Source organism: Mustela erminea, chromosome 3 (genome assembly GCF_009829155.1).
Source record: "Mustela erminea isolate mMusErm1 chromosome 3, mMusErm1.Pri, whole genome shotgun sequence".
Lineage (NCBI taxonomy): Eukaryota > Metazoa > Chordata > Mammalia > Carnivora > Mustelidae > Mustela > Mustela erminea.
Genome location: NC_045616.1, coordinates 148,887,668 through 148,902,405, shown reverse-complemented (window position 1 = coordinate 148,902,405; position 14,738 = coordinate 148,887,668). Strand labels below are relative to the sequence as shown.

The 14,738-nt window shown below is 34.3% G+C and overlaps 1 protein-coding gene across 5 annotated transcripts in view; it reads right to left on the bottom strand.

Annotated features, from left to right (window-relative positions):
• CDH18 (cadherin 18) overlaps positions 1-14,738 on the bottom strand; it is a 986,019-nt gene that overhangs the window by 204,030 nt on the left and 767,251 nt on the right. The gene's annotated exons all lie outside the window — the stretch shown is intronic.

The following is a 14,738-nucleotide window of genomic DNA, read 5'->3' as shown; positions in this document are numbered from 1 at the left end:
GAAATAATTATGGTCATAAAATAAAATAGAAGTTATTATTAAAAGATGGTGTTATGGGGCACTTGGGTGGCTCTGTCAGTTAAACACCTGACTTTGACTAGGGTTATGATCTCAGGGTCCCAGGACTGAGCTCCACTTTGGGCTCCCTGCTTAGTGGGGGAATCTGCTTCTCCCTCTTACTCTGCCTCTCCACCCTGCTTGTGCTCTCTCTCTCTCTCTCTCACTCTGCTCTCTCTCTCTCTCTCTCTCTCTCTCAAATAACTAAATAAAAATCTTTTAAAAAAGAGAAACTGGTGTTGCTTTGGAAACTACCTTCCAAACTGTATTGTATATCTGCAGAACTAGGGCTTTCTTCTAGAAGTCACACAATTCACTGATCCTTATGGAAGATACAAACATAAGTAATGGAAGTTCTCAACGAACTTACATTCCAGGAATTTGTTTCTCAATTATATACATAGAAAACATGCTGTTTTTGTTTCTTAGGGATAGTTTTCTTGGTGACCTTGCAACTTTCTATGATTTTTTTTTTTTTGATGTCCAAAACATTTTGTTTTCTCACAGCAGTTAAATATGAATATTATGACAATCACTTGACAAAGATCATAAATTAGAAGGCTACATAAATGACAGAAATAGAAAATTACAAGTATGTTTATAGAAGACCAGAGATGAGAAACTGTTAAATAATATAATAAAAATAACATTTAAATAATTTAAATGATATTTAAATTATTTAAATTTAAATAATATTATAATAATATTAATAATATAATATTATAAAAATAGTTTTAAAAAAGTTAAACTCTTCAACAAAAGTAGGAATTGTAAGAAATGTAAAAGAGACATCTTCAAGATGAAAATTAGCAAAAAGATTCATATGCACACATGCACACTAAAGGCTTAATCTCACTGGAAAGGTGAATATACAATAAAGGTAGTGGGTTAATCATTTATAAAACTACTTTTGAGGTTAAAAGACAAAAGTAGTGAAAATATTGGTGACTAATACTATTACCTAAGGGACACACAAGATAAAAAGATGTAAAATGTGACAAAAACGTAAAATGTGACAAAAACATAGTGTGCGGGTATAAGGAGCTTTAGAATTCAATCAAGCTTAAGTAGACATGAGGCATTATACATAAAACTTTTTATGGCCACAAAGCAAAATCGTATAGTAGTTAGACAAAAGATAGAGAGAGGAATTAGGGGCACTTGGGTCCTCAGGTGGTTGAGCATCTGCCCTCCCCTTTCAGGTCATGATCCCAGGGTCTGGGGATTGAGCCTTGCATCAGACTCCCTGCTCAGTGGGAGTCTGCTTCTCTCTCTCCCTCTGCTCTTCCCTTGGCTTGTGCTCTCTCATGCTCTCTCTCTCTCTCAAATAAATTTAAAAATAAAATCTTTATGAGAAAGAGAGAGAGAGAGTGAGAGAGAAAGCAATTAAAACATATTACTAAAGAAAGTCACCAAACCACAAAGGAAGAGTAGAAGAGAAGAAAGGAATAAAAAGGAACTATGTTACAATCAGAAAACAATAAACAGAAGGAAAATTACCTATCCTTCAATAACTGTTTTAAATATAAATTAACTAAGTTCATCAATCAAAAGACATGCATTTGTATGGATAAACACACACACACACACACACACACACACACACACCAAGACACATCTATATGCATACAAGAGACTCGAAACAGATGTAAGGATATACACAGACTAAAAGTGAAGGAGTGGAGAAAGATATTTCACACAAATGGAAACCAAAGAAAGTTGGGGTAATTTATATAAGAGAAAATATAATTTTTAAAAGATTTTATTTATTTGAGAAAAAAACTATAAGAGTCCACAGAAACATGAGTGGGGGCTCCATCTCATAATCCTGAGATCATGACCTGAGTCTAAATCAAGAGTTGGATGCTTAACCAACTGAGCTACCCAGGTGCCCCAAGAGAAAATGAACTTTAAAGCAAAGACTATGAGTGACACAGAAGGGCATTGCATAACGATAAAGGGTTCAATCCAACAGAAGAATGTGACATTTGTAAATATTTGTGCACCTGACAGAGGAGTACCAAAATATATAAAGCATATACTACAGACCTAAAGGGAGAAATAAATGGCAATACAATCATAGTAGGGGGGTAGTCAATACCCCATTTAAAGCAATGGATGGATCACTTAGACAGGAAATCAGTAAGAAAACACTGGCCTTAAATAATGTGTTAGACAATACAGAGGTAACAGATATACACAGAACATTCCATCCAAAAGAAGCAGAGAATAAATATATTTTCTCAAGTGCACATGGAACATTTCCCAAGATAAATCTATTACACCAGAAAGCAAGTCCAATACATTTAAGAGGATTAAAATCTTATCAAATATCTTTTCTAACCATAATGATATGAAAATAGAAATCAATTACAAAAAGAAAACACAACAAAAAAACCTACCAATATGTGGAGATTAAACAACATACTACTGAATAATCAGTGGCTCAAAGGAGAAATCAAAACAGAAATTTGTAAATACTTTATATGTTGAGGCAACATATAAAGTATTGTTGAGAACAATACTTATGCTGAGAACATGTTGAGATAATGTTGAGAACAACAAAAATGGAAATAAAATATTGAAATTTATGGAATGCAGTAAAAATAGTTTAAAGAAGTTCATAGAGATAAATGCTTACCTCAAGAAACAAGAGAAATTTCAGAAAATGACCTAACCTTACACTTTAAGGAACAAGGCCCAGTGGTAGTACAAGGAAGGCAATAACAAATGTCAGAACAGAAACAAAACAGAGACTATGAAGACAAAAGGGAAAAAAAAATCAGTGAAACTAAGAACTAGATGAGAAATGAAAAAGGTGTTACAACTGATATCACAGAAATACAAATGATCATAGAGACTACTATACAAATTATATTCCAAAAATTTGACAACCTAGAAGAAGTGAATAAATGTGTAAAAAGACAAAATATACCAAGACTGAATCATGAAGTCATAAAAAAATGTGAACAGGCCAATTACTACTAAGGAAATTGAGTCAGCAATCAAAAACCTCCCAGCAAAAATCTAGCACCAGATGGCTTCATTGGTAAAGTCTATAATGATTCATAGAATACCCATATTTCTCAAACTCTTCCAAAATACTAAAGAAAAGGGAATGCATGCAAACTCATTTTATTAAGCCAGAATTACCCTTACAATAAAACCAGACAAGAAGCACCATCAAAAAGGCCGATAACCTTGAAGAGTGTAAATACAAAAAATACTCAAGGAAATATTAGCAAACCAAATTGAGCTATACATTAAAAAGAACAATACACCATGATCAGTGTGATTTATTACAGGAATTCAAGGATGGTTCAACATCCACAAATCAATTAAATACCACTATGTTAACACAATGAAAGATAAAAACCATCTAGATGTAGAAATAGTATTTGTCAAGATATAAAATTGATTTATGATTAAAAACTCCACAAAGTGGACATACAGGAAACTTACCTCAACATCATAAAAGCCATAAATGACAAATCCACAGCTAACATCATATTTGTTATGAGGTAGGAAGGGTCAGTAATATATCCTCTGTACTGAGAAGGCACTTTAAAGCTGAAAAACCAAGCAAGCCACTCCATACTATTTACAGGGTTTTATTCAAGGTAACTTACTGATGGGGCAATCAAGTGTATCTGATGATACAGAGCACTGTGCAGCCATTCTCAGCTCCTATCTGGACTTCAATACCCAGCCTTAATGCAGTAAGGGTCATGGTGGTGAAGGCACAAGGTAGTTATCTATAGATGTACTATCTGTGTGTTAGAGGGTATTTCTACTAGTTATCTGAAGAGGCTATCTCTACTAGAAATCTAAAGTGACACCACCTGTGGGAAGGGGGAGCACAAGATAGAGGGTCAAAGATAGTGTTGTCAGAACTCCTACAGTCCACTGCCAACATTTTTATGGCTGTAATTGATTTCTCATTTTGTCATTGCCACAAGCCCAGCCAAACCCATCTGGATATAAACTTAACACCTACTTCACATCTGTCATTAATACTCTTACCTGGTTTACCACATTTTTGCTCTTAAGAAAGAATCTAGCTGGTTAGCACCCCAATTCCATGAAGTTCCCTTCTTAACCAAGGCATAGACAGGGGTTTATATCTGTGCTTGAGTGTAACATCTCCAGTAACCCCATAAACCAACAAAAGCCTATAATTCCTTTACAGTTTAAGGGAATGGGAAAGTTTGTATTTTAATCAATGACCGCCTTAGGCATCATTTTCATATTACCCAACCAGATGACACCCAGATATTTTACTGGTTGACCTGGACCACGGATCATGTTGGTATTTACCTCCCACCAGTGAGACTTTAAGTGTGCCTGTAATGGCACCGCTGCTTGAGACGGGGAAGATAAATCATCACACATTATGGAACCTGAATTCACCCACCCTGTAGTTAGATACAGATCCTACAGAACATCTATACACAAAATATACTAAGAAATGGAAATGTGCAATACAAAACAGCAAGGAGGAAGCCTGCTGATTTGTAGCTAAGGCCTAGTTTGTCGGAACCTCGATAATTTGTCCTCTGCAACCATGGGTGGCATTTATTTACCTCTGAAATTTTCAAGTGTTTCCACAGATCTGTGCTTTCATCTCTAGTGTCTATTAGAGCTAAACAGTCTGTTAGTGCAAGACCAATAAATGGCTAACTCCACAAGGGGCCTCTGGTTGTCCCTTACTGCATGAACTAGAGAGCAACACTGACCTAACCTCTAGTCTCTAGGGCATGAGGGCTATCTACTCCAGAAATTCCTCTATTATGGAGGAACACTCTGATGACACATTTGGCTTATTGAACCTTCCTCCAAGAGAGTAAACTGCCTTCCCTTAGGCAATGCCTTCCATAGTAGCAAGAGCAAATTGGGTTGTCTATTTAAATTTTCTCTTGGGGTCCCTGATAATATCAGATATTGCCATGAGTTTACAAGACACCATGATGGACGCCCCTGCTGACATTTTGTGATCAGCAGAATAATCTGTTTTTCCCTGGTTTTCATTATATTTCCCCTCATTATGAATTATTTTAGTTTCAGTTAGATCGGCCACCATAGCTGCTACTATAACAGTGGGCCCATTAACCATAGAGGCAAGACATTAATGTCCTATACCAAGATCCCAGGACTGACTCTAAGATACAGTCTTCCACACCAGAGGAAAACAATTCTCTGTGGGCTTCTAAAACACTAAGTATAAATGACATGTTTCATTCCCAATTCATGTATTTCTTATGGTTCTTCCATAGAAGTCCAGCAAAATGGAGGGGATAGAACATTCCCTTCATTAAGCCAGATAACCTTAATGCTAGCATTTATCCAATCAATCAAATTAGCTAAACACCTGTGACCCTCACCAATGCCTATGGTATATACTTTTGTCACAAGGCAGATCCAGAAGTGACTGAGGCCGTTTTTGACATTTGAAGCTCATTTAACAGAATACCCATTCCCCCATCATCCCACAGTGTTAACCCCTAAGCAGCCACCCTTTCTCAGTCCTTTTGCTTAAAATTAGCTGGTTAGCTCCACCAAGCTGCGTAACATTCTCTCAGACCTGTTTTCTGACTAGTGGGAATTTCTCCTTCGTCATCTGTGGGCTCATGAGTGGCCTGGGTCTTTGTTTGCATCAAAAGTCATGTTTGAAAATAATTTTCCTCCTCTATGATGATGTCCTCATCAGAGAAATCATTACCCCAGGGGTCTCATAATTTTGGGCCCCAATTCTCTTGAGACCTAATAGTTATCACTCTAGTGTGTGGTCATCTGTGTTCATATATCTTTGCCACCTTACATGCCGTAATTTCTAACTGTTTCTCTTGCTTTTGAATTATTTTGGATACAATGTCTGTATAAGGGGAATATGAAGCTTATACATCTTTTTCCAAAGCCAGTGCTTCTTGAGCCTGTTCAGATTCTCTTCTTACTCATAATTCCTTTTCTGTGATGTATCTTAAGGCAGGGATCAGTGGCCAAGCCACTGCTGCAATGACATGTTCACTTTCCCTTCTCTACTTCCTTTGCCCTACCATTCCTTGTTTTAGGAGTGTCCCTGTACTCATATAATGGTCCAAAATGCTCAAAAAACCAGACCAAGGCTTCCCACATGGAAGTGGCTGCTCAACCTGATTTTCCCCCTACCTCCAATGGGCTCCCAGGCTCCACCTTCCCCACACTGGCCATGGACAAGGAGCTTTCTCCCGGCATAATTCCTTTATGCATGCTTGTTTAGTTTTTCTGTATCCTGCTGACCATGCAAATGCACTGTCCAGACTGAGAAGACACTTTCATACTGAAAATCCAACCAAATCACTCCATAGCATTTATACAGAATTTTATTCAGGGTAACTTACTGATGGGGCAATCAGGCAGATGGATGAACTAGCCCTAGGCAGCTACTCTCAGCCCTATTCTCTTTTCCTATCTGGAACCCTTCTGGAGTGATGAGCATGGTGGTGAGGTCACAGGCTAGGTACCTAAGTCTATACCATCTGTGAGCCAGAGGATCTCTTTGGATTATCTAAAATGGCACCATCTATGCCCCAGTGGGGAAAACAAGATGGAAGGTCAAAGGTGAAGTCAGCATTGTTAGCTCTCCTACAATACTCAACAATGAAAAGCTACACAAATTTTCCTTTAATACTAGGAACAAAACAGAATTGTCCACTCTCACCACTTTAATGCAACATAGTTTTAGAAGTACTAACCAGGGCTATTATTCAAGACAAGGAAATAAAATGCATTCAAATTGGAAAGAAAGAAGTAAAACTGTCACTATTTGCAGATGAAATGCTGTTACATATAGGAAACCCTAAAGACTCCACCAAAAATCATTAGAATTAATAAAAGAATTCAGTAAAGTTACAGGACAAAAAATTAATTTGCAAAAGTTTGTTGCATTTCTATAATGTAACAACAAACAATCGGAAAATACATAAGATAAATCTATTTTTTTACCAGGAAGAAATAGTATAAAACAGGTTAACATTAACCAACATTGATTCCTATCACTTCCTATCACTATTATTTTATGTTCAAAGAGATTACTTTTTTCCCTTTCCAGGGAAGAGTTGGTCAATATAGTTATAAGAAGTTGATATTTGAGGGGAAAATTGATTCAACTTGTTTCCTTTTTTCATTTGCTTGTTTAAGATTTATTTAAGTTTAGTTTGCATACCATTAAATTCACTTAAGTGTCCAAACCATTTCAATTATATGGATCTACCATATAACTGTAACTGTAACAAATAGTGTACCTAACGTAGAAAGCTAATCTACATATTTTTTATTAGAACTATACCCATAGCAATTAAATTTGATAGATATTTTTAATTCGGTTGATGTAAATAGGACATGGTATCTCCTTTTGATGGAGTAGGAGAGTTATCTAACATCTATAATGTTGACAGTGTATTTGCTACCTTTTAATAAAAGATAAATTATTTTTAAGATATACATTTTCAATGCAATGTCAGGTAAAATAATCTTCGGTTTCATTCTCCGATCTCCCCAAATAATCAACAATTAATATGCCTTTTGATATTCAAGTCAGTGTGAAAAAATCTCCTTTCCTAGTTTAGTGCTGGCACTAGAACTGTAAAATACCTACTCATAGGTAGGTGCACTATGCATTTTCTCTGGATCCTGGATTTTGGGTTGAGAGAAATGAAAGTAGTTTAGGGGAACCAACTCTATACCTCTGTGGGGAGTGCATTGTGCTGTGAAGGTGATGTACTCATCTGCAAAGCACATTTCACAAAAGTCAGGTATCAGCACTGTGCTGGCACAAAAATTACTCAGAGTAACTTCACTACCGGCTTTTGCTCACCAGTTTTTTCCACATGACTTTCATCTCATGTGCTCATTGTCACATGATTAGATAGCAGCTATACCTCCAATGATTATGCAAATGTTTAAATTCAGAAGACGAGAGGGCAAAGTGAGGAAACATCGGCACCTACATAGAGATACCAAAAACCTTCCAATGGTCTTTCTTTTATATTTCCCTCACTAGAACAATGTCATAGTATTTACAGGGAAGCTAAGAAATCTAGCTTTTAAACTGGGTATGTTGTTAAAATGAGCAAAATTAGAGTTCCAATAAGACAGCAAAATTAGAAATTGATATTAAGTGGACAACCACTAGTGTCTTCTACAGTTCATTAACTGTTTATTTCTTAAATGCTATATAAAATGGGATTCTTGTGTTAATCTCCATACACTCTGCTACATTTCAGGAATTATTTAGAATTCTTCCCTAAAGAAAATAAGTTGAAAAAGAAAAGAAAAGTGAGATAATGTTTCTTTCAGTAATTTGGCAACATGACTCAATTCTGAATTAATGCATGATTTTTTCTCTAACAGAAGAAAATTCTTTAGCACTGGGATTACTAATTAACTATTTTTAAAAGTCCATTATGCAGTTAATTATGGGAAATTATTTTTAAAAAGTATTTGTGCAATTATTATTGTTATAGAATTAGATTAGATTATGAATAAGAAAAAAATGACAAAATATATTCTACTATGGACTTTTTTCCTTCTGCAGATTTTGTGAACTATAAATTAAATATTTTAACTGCTTAGCTATTAATAAATATAAAATATTGATTTGGGGGAAAAACTATTTTCAATTAGATTTTTATTTGGAATTATTATGCAAAATTACTATTTAAAACCCATAAAATGCTTAAAAAGAGATGCTCTTCATCTTTTATCCAAACATACACATGATCTTCCACAATTTTTTGTTCACTGTTGAAATAAGCTAAAACTAGAGGTTAAAGAGAGACAGAGTTGTTGATGAATTTAATTACATCATGTACACTGGACAAAGAATGTTGAAAGCCTTGTTTTCAATTGCATTCTAAGAAACTCACTGAAGCCTTCCACTAAGTGCATTTTTATAGCTGACTGCCTTTGCTACAAAATGTTAAGGAAAGGCCTTTTTCAAGAATCAGAGTTACTGTTGGTCAAGACCTGTGCATTAATAGCAATTGTTTCATGAATAGCATGCCACTTTATCTCATCCAGAGACACTATTTTGAGTTGAGACAGTCACTTCTGATGATAAAAGATTGGTTATTTTAATGTCTAACTTATTTCCTTTTAAATCGTCATTCAAAATTTTCTACAAGTGTATTTGTCTTAATAAAAATATTTATAAAACTTTAAATGCCTCCAAGAAAGAAAAAAATAAATAAATGCCTTAAAAGAAATGCAATTTAGTTATATACCAGTTAATATGTGGAACTCACACTTTTGTATAGTTAAGTGAACTAAAAATTCTTTCAAACAATATTTTTTTTCTATTTTATATAAGGTTATTTCAAACTCTTATTATGGCACACTATGTAATTTTGGAAATTCTTCTTAGTTTTAAAGTAAAAGAGGGTGAACAAGAGAACTTTACTAATTACTTATATCTTTCCAAGGACTGGGCTAAGATCATTGCATTAATTTTCTCTGTTAGTCTAAATTTAGCTATTAGTCTAAACTGAATTTAGCCGTTAGTTTAAACTGACATACAAGTAAACAGAGGTGTAACATTTAAGTAACTTGATCAATTTAGTATGATATTAAGTACCATACAAGGATTTGATCATGAAGTATCCTTTAAATCATTATGGAATAAACCTTAGTATTTTGGAAAAATAATAAATATAAATTGCAGTATTTTGGAAAAATAATAAATATGAATTGCTGTACTATACTATATTAATTAAACTAGAACATAACTAAATACATCTTTTTATTGGAAGGACAAGAAAACAATTTCTTTGTTTACAATAATGCCTTGTGAAAATTAGTAATAATGGTTGTGACTTTAGAACCCACAGACATTACTAGGTACAGTATATTTTATTAGATGTCAAGTGTCCTGTTTCCTTTGGAATGGCTATTTTTAGTGCAGAAGTGTTTGACAAAAGATTTGAAACCCAATGACTACCCTTTATTAGCAACATGTAGCAGAAACCACTTGAGAGCTAACATGCCCTAGGAATGTTAGGGGGAAAAAAAAAAAAGAATATCAAGAATGCTATTTGTATACAATTAAAAGGTGGCCTTACCTAGTCTTATTTTTTATGTACCTGAAAATTAAATATATAATTTATCAACAGAAATGTTTTCAGCTGTTATATTTTTCTTTTAAATATTATTTAATGAGTAAAAATATATGAAGTTTGTATGAAAAATGATTCAAGTTAAAAGCACATCTATATTAAACTAGATAACTTTTTCAATCATCTTTATTAGGAGTGGCAAAAACTCACTGTGAGTACCATTTACATAGATATAAATATGGCATTATTGACTATTGCTGATTAATATGTTTCATATTAACTATGGTCAAATTCACCACTATTAATGTTATAAACGATTGCAAATAAAGCTCATCTGAGATTTTATAAACCAGCATATCCCTTTGTTTTCCCTGACCTCACATTGATAATTCAGGTTTTCAGGTTTTCTGAACTTACCATCAGGAAGATTCAACAATTTGTGTGAAATAGGCAGAGACATAGCTTATATGCAGTAGCTAAAATGACCAAAGTAATTAATAGATTCTTGACTGATAAAGCAGAGAGAATTATCAAATGGCTATAAATGCCATGACCATTAAGAGATTTGGATTCTTAATTCAAAACCGCACACCCACTTCTTGTATAATCCCCCAATTCTGTTCTAAAGATCCTGGAAAGTTAGGTGGTTGCTTTCTGGCTTTGTCTTCAAGCTAAGTGAAGGGAAATGGTGTTTTTTTTTTTTTTATCATTCAGCTTATGCTGTCACCATCTGACAGAAATTTCATAGGTTCTAACGAGGCATAAAAACCTTGAATATATTGATTTATTTTTAATGCAGTTGACACTCTGTTAACTGGATTAGGATCAGCCCAGATTTCTTGACTTTGGTTCTCTGACCATTTCCCTGGCTTTCTCACTCATCAGCATTCCTCAACATGTCTTGCTTAGGGTTCAGGGTTTTCATGAACATGAAAGTGGTTACTTCACTTACTAACTCTGAAACTGTTCTCTTGCCTAATTAAAATCAATATCTTCAAATAGAACTATACTCATTAAGCTTAATTAACATGTTTTTCTACATGAATCTGTACAGTAGTATGTAATGTGTCTTTTATATTTGTCATTTCCTTTAGTTTATTCTCCATAGTTTTCTGCATCTTTTAAACTGCAATGCTTGGGGTGTGTGGGTGGCTCAGTGGGTTAGAGCCACTGCCTTTGGCTCAGGTCATACTCCCAGGGTCCTGGGATTGAGCCCAGTGTTGGGCTCTCTGCTCAGCAGGGAGCCTGCTTCCACCTCTCTCTCTCTGCCTGCCTCTCTGCCTACTTGTGATCTCTGCCTGTCAATCAATAGATAAAATCTTAAAAAAAAAAAAAAAACTGAAATGCTAAAATATCACTTTTTTATTTTTTAAAGATTTTATTTATTTATTTGACACAGAGAGAGAGATCACAAATAGGCAGAGAGAGAGGAGGAAGCAGGCTCCCTGCTGAGCAGAGAGCCTGATGCAGGGCTCGATCCCAGGACCCAGGATCATGACCCAAGCTGAAGGCAAAGGCTTAACCCACTGAGCCACCCAGACACCCCTAAAATATCACTTTTTAATGGGGACTCCTCTTTTGCTGTTATACATTAATCAACCAAGTAACTCATTAACCCAACGTTAACATTAACTCAACTACATTAGCTCAACCAAACTTATTTAAAATAATAGATGATTCACAAGATTTATATTCATTGTACTGATTTAAAATTTTTTAAGGTAAAACAATATAGACTTTATTAAACCAATTATGAATAGTAGAGCAACTCAAGAGCAACATAGTTCATTTCTCTGAACACAGCATTTCACGGATGATTTACATAATAGGCAAAAAGATCTTATGGGTAACTCATCTTAGGACAACAATGGTGAGTATCAACTATATCTTTTAACACAATAAAAACAAGGCAACCCAAAGTCTTGATTTTAACCATGAGTACTCACAACTCTCTTTGGGCATAAAGTTCCTTTGATATAATTCATCTTCATTGAAAATAACCAGAGACATACTGAAATAGAGTCATGCCAAATCAGAAGGTAGAATGAAAATGACACTATGAAAATGTAGTATACTAAGTAACCAGTATCCCAACACTTCTGATATAACATCTTATCCATAGCAACTGATCCTTTAGTTTTCAGTACTTTTGTATTTTATTCCAGTCATTTTAAGCACAATTTACTCTAAATTCATTAGTTCTGAGGATGTTTAATTGCACAATAATATATCTAAGCATAAACTACCAAAAATGTCTTACTGAAGAGAACAATGAACATTTTGTTTTATAATGCTTTCTACAAACAGCTATCTAAGAAACTGGCATATTTAAAGAATCTTTATATTAGGACACATATCCATAGATTCTTATGATGGTTTAGTCAATATAATATTGAAATTAAAACATATCAACATGGAGGTATACTTCTATTTAATAAATCATCTTGCTTAAAGGAGCAAAGGAATGCAGTGACAGTATCATAGAGCCGTATTCGAATAGTAGCTTAGTTACGTTTCAGATCATTTTTATTTATTTAATAAAGTGCTTAATTAACTTATGATAAACATGTATAACCAAGTGCAATTTTTATTTGAACATGATGTTACTGATACACTTTCTTCACTAAAGCACCAACGAGAGCAGAGTGAAACACTAGTCAAATCTTGTACTCGTGGCGTGCTTTATCCATCCAAAGTATCCACGCACACAAAAGCAAATGTATGCATGTCTTCAAACAAACGCATGCAAACATTCCCAGACCCTCAGACACACAGATACATATAGAATTGGTATTTTTTTAAACAAATTCAATTTAAAAAATCTGTATATGATGTCTATATATTGGCAATATGCTGTGAAGTAAATATAACACTTACGAATATTTGGCTATGCATAGGAAGTAAATAGACTGAAACCATGTGTGATTTTGCACATTTGTGGGTGTGTGTGTGTGTGGAAACACAGTGTATCCTTGTTTCTTTCCTCCAGGAAGATGTTTGTTTGTTTATTTGTTTGTTTATTTATCTATCTATAGACAGAGACAGTGTGAAAGCAGGGGGACAAGGGGCTGAGGAAGGAGAGAATCTTTAGCAGGGTCTATTCTTAGCCTGGAGCCCAGTGCAGGGCTTGATCTCACAACCCTGAAATCCTGACCTGAGCCAAAATCAAGAGTCAGACATTTCACCGACTGTACAACGCAGGTGTCCCAGGAGATGCATTTTTAAAATGAGAAATATAAGGGCACCTGGGTGGCTAAGTTGGTTAAATGTCTACTTTCATTCAGGCCATGATCTCAGGGCTCTGGGATTGAGCCCCATTTGGGGCTCCCTGCTCAGTGGGAGTCTGCTTTTCCCTCTTTCCCCTGCTCGTGCTTTCTCTCTCGCTCTCTGTCAAATAAATAAGTAAACTCTTTTTAAAAAATAAATAAATAAAATGAGAAATATATATTTCTCATATAAAACTGTCATGTTTATTGGGAAAATAGAACAAAATGAGCAGCACCAATATTAAATAATCATTTTTATTTGTCTTAAGATTTTTTATGGCCACATGGCAATATTATTACCATATAAAAATGTATCAAATATATGGTGTACCTTAAATTTATGCAATGTAATATGTCAACTATATTTCAATAAAAAGCTTTTTTTAAAAAATCTCATCTCTCTTGCCAGAGTAACAATGTATATAATATATGTACATTTTTTAATCCTAGAACTCTGACTACTATATTAACATTTTTATTTCTGAGTATTTAATATTATCTTGGTAGTAAAAGGACTTTCCTATCCCATACCTTTTTAGGTCACATTATATTACTTTTTATCATCTCCTGATTTTTATTTTTTACTTCATTTAATTATATGTAATTTGTCTTATAATTATAACACATATAGTATCTATATGTATGTATGTATGTATTCTTCATTTACCTATCTATACATATTCAATATGTTCTTCATAAATTATTATAGTAGGAAAATCTGTATATCAATCTGTATGATTAAGATCTATTCTTGCCCAGTGTACTTAGGTGTTGGCGCACACCAGGAAAAGAAAGAAGAAAAGTAAGCTGATGGATTCCTCCTGAAAATATGATAATGACAATACTCCTAGCATTCAAATGATATTAACTACTGAGAGTATGTTAGCATCTTTTCAGCTGTATGTACCTTGTCTATGATAATGGTAAACAAACCTGGAATCTATAAAGTTATGAAACAGGGTTCCTTGAAAAATGTTTTGTAAGCTATGTGATTATGAAAATATAAGGGGATATTTATAACCAAAGATGGCTTTCTTCTGTGTTATCTGGCTGTGCCCATTACTAGATAATACCACATGTTAATCTGATTCAGGATGAGTCTAATGTAACTAGAGAAGACCTAGGGACCTCTGGAATATCTTAGATCACTCTCTTCATCTGTGTCTCATGATTATATATATACCTGAAATTATTAGTAAAACTTAAAACTCATTTCTTACTGAACATTTGGCTACTTTCAAAATGTGTATATGCTCAGTCGATTTTTTGTTAACAAATTATTTGCCAACGGGACCATGAGCTTTCTGGGGCTTTTAGATTATGTTGC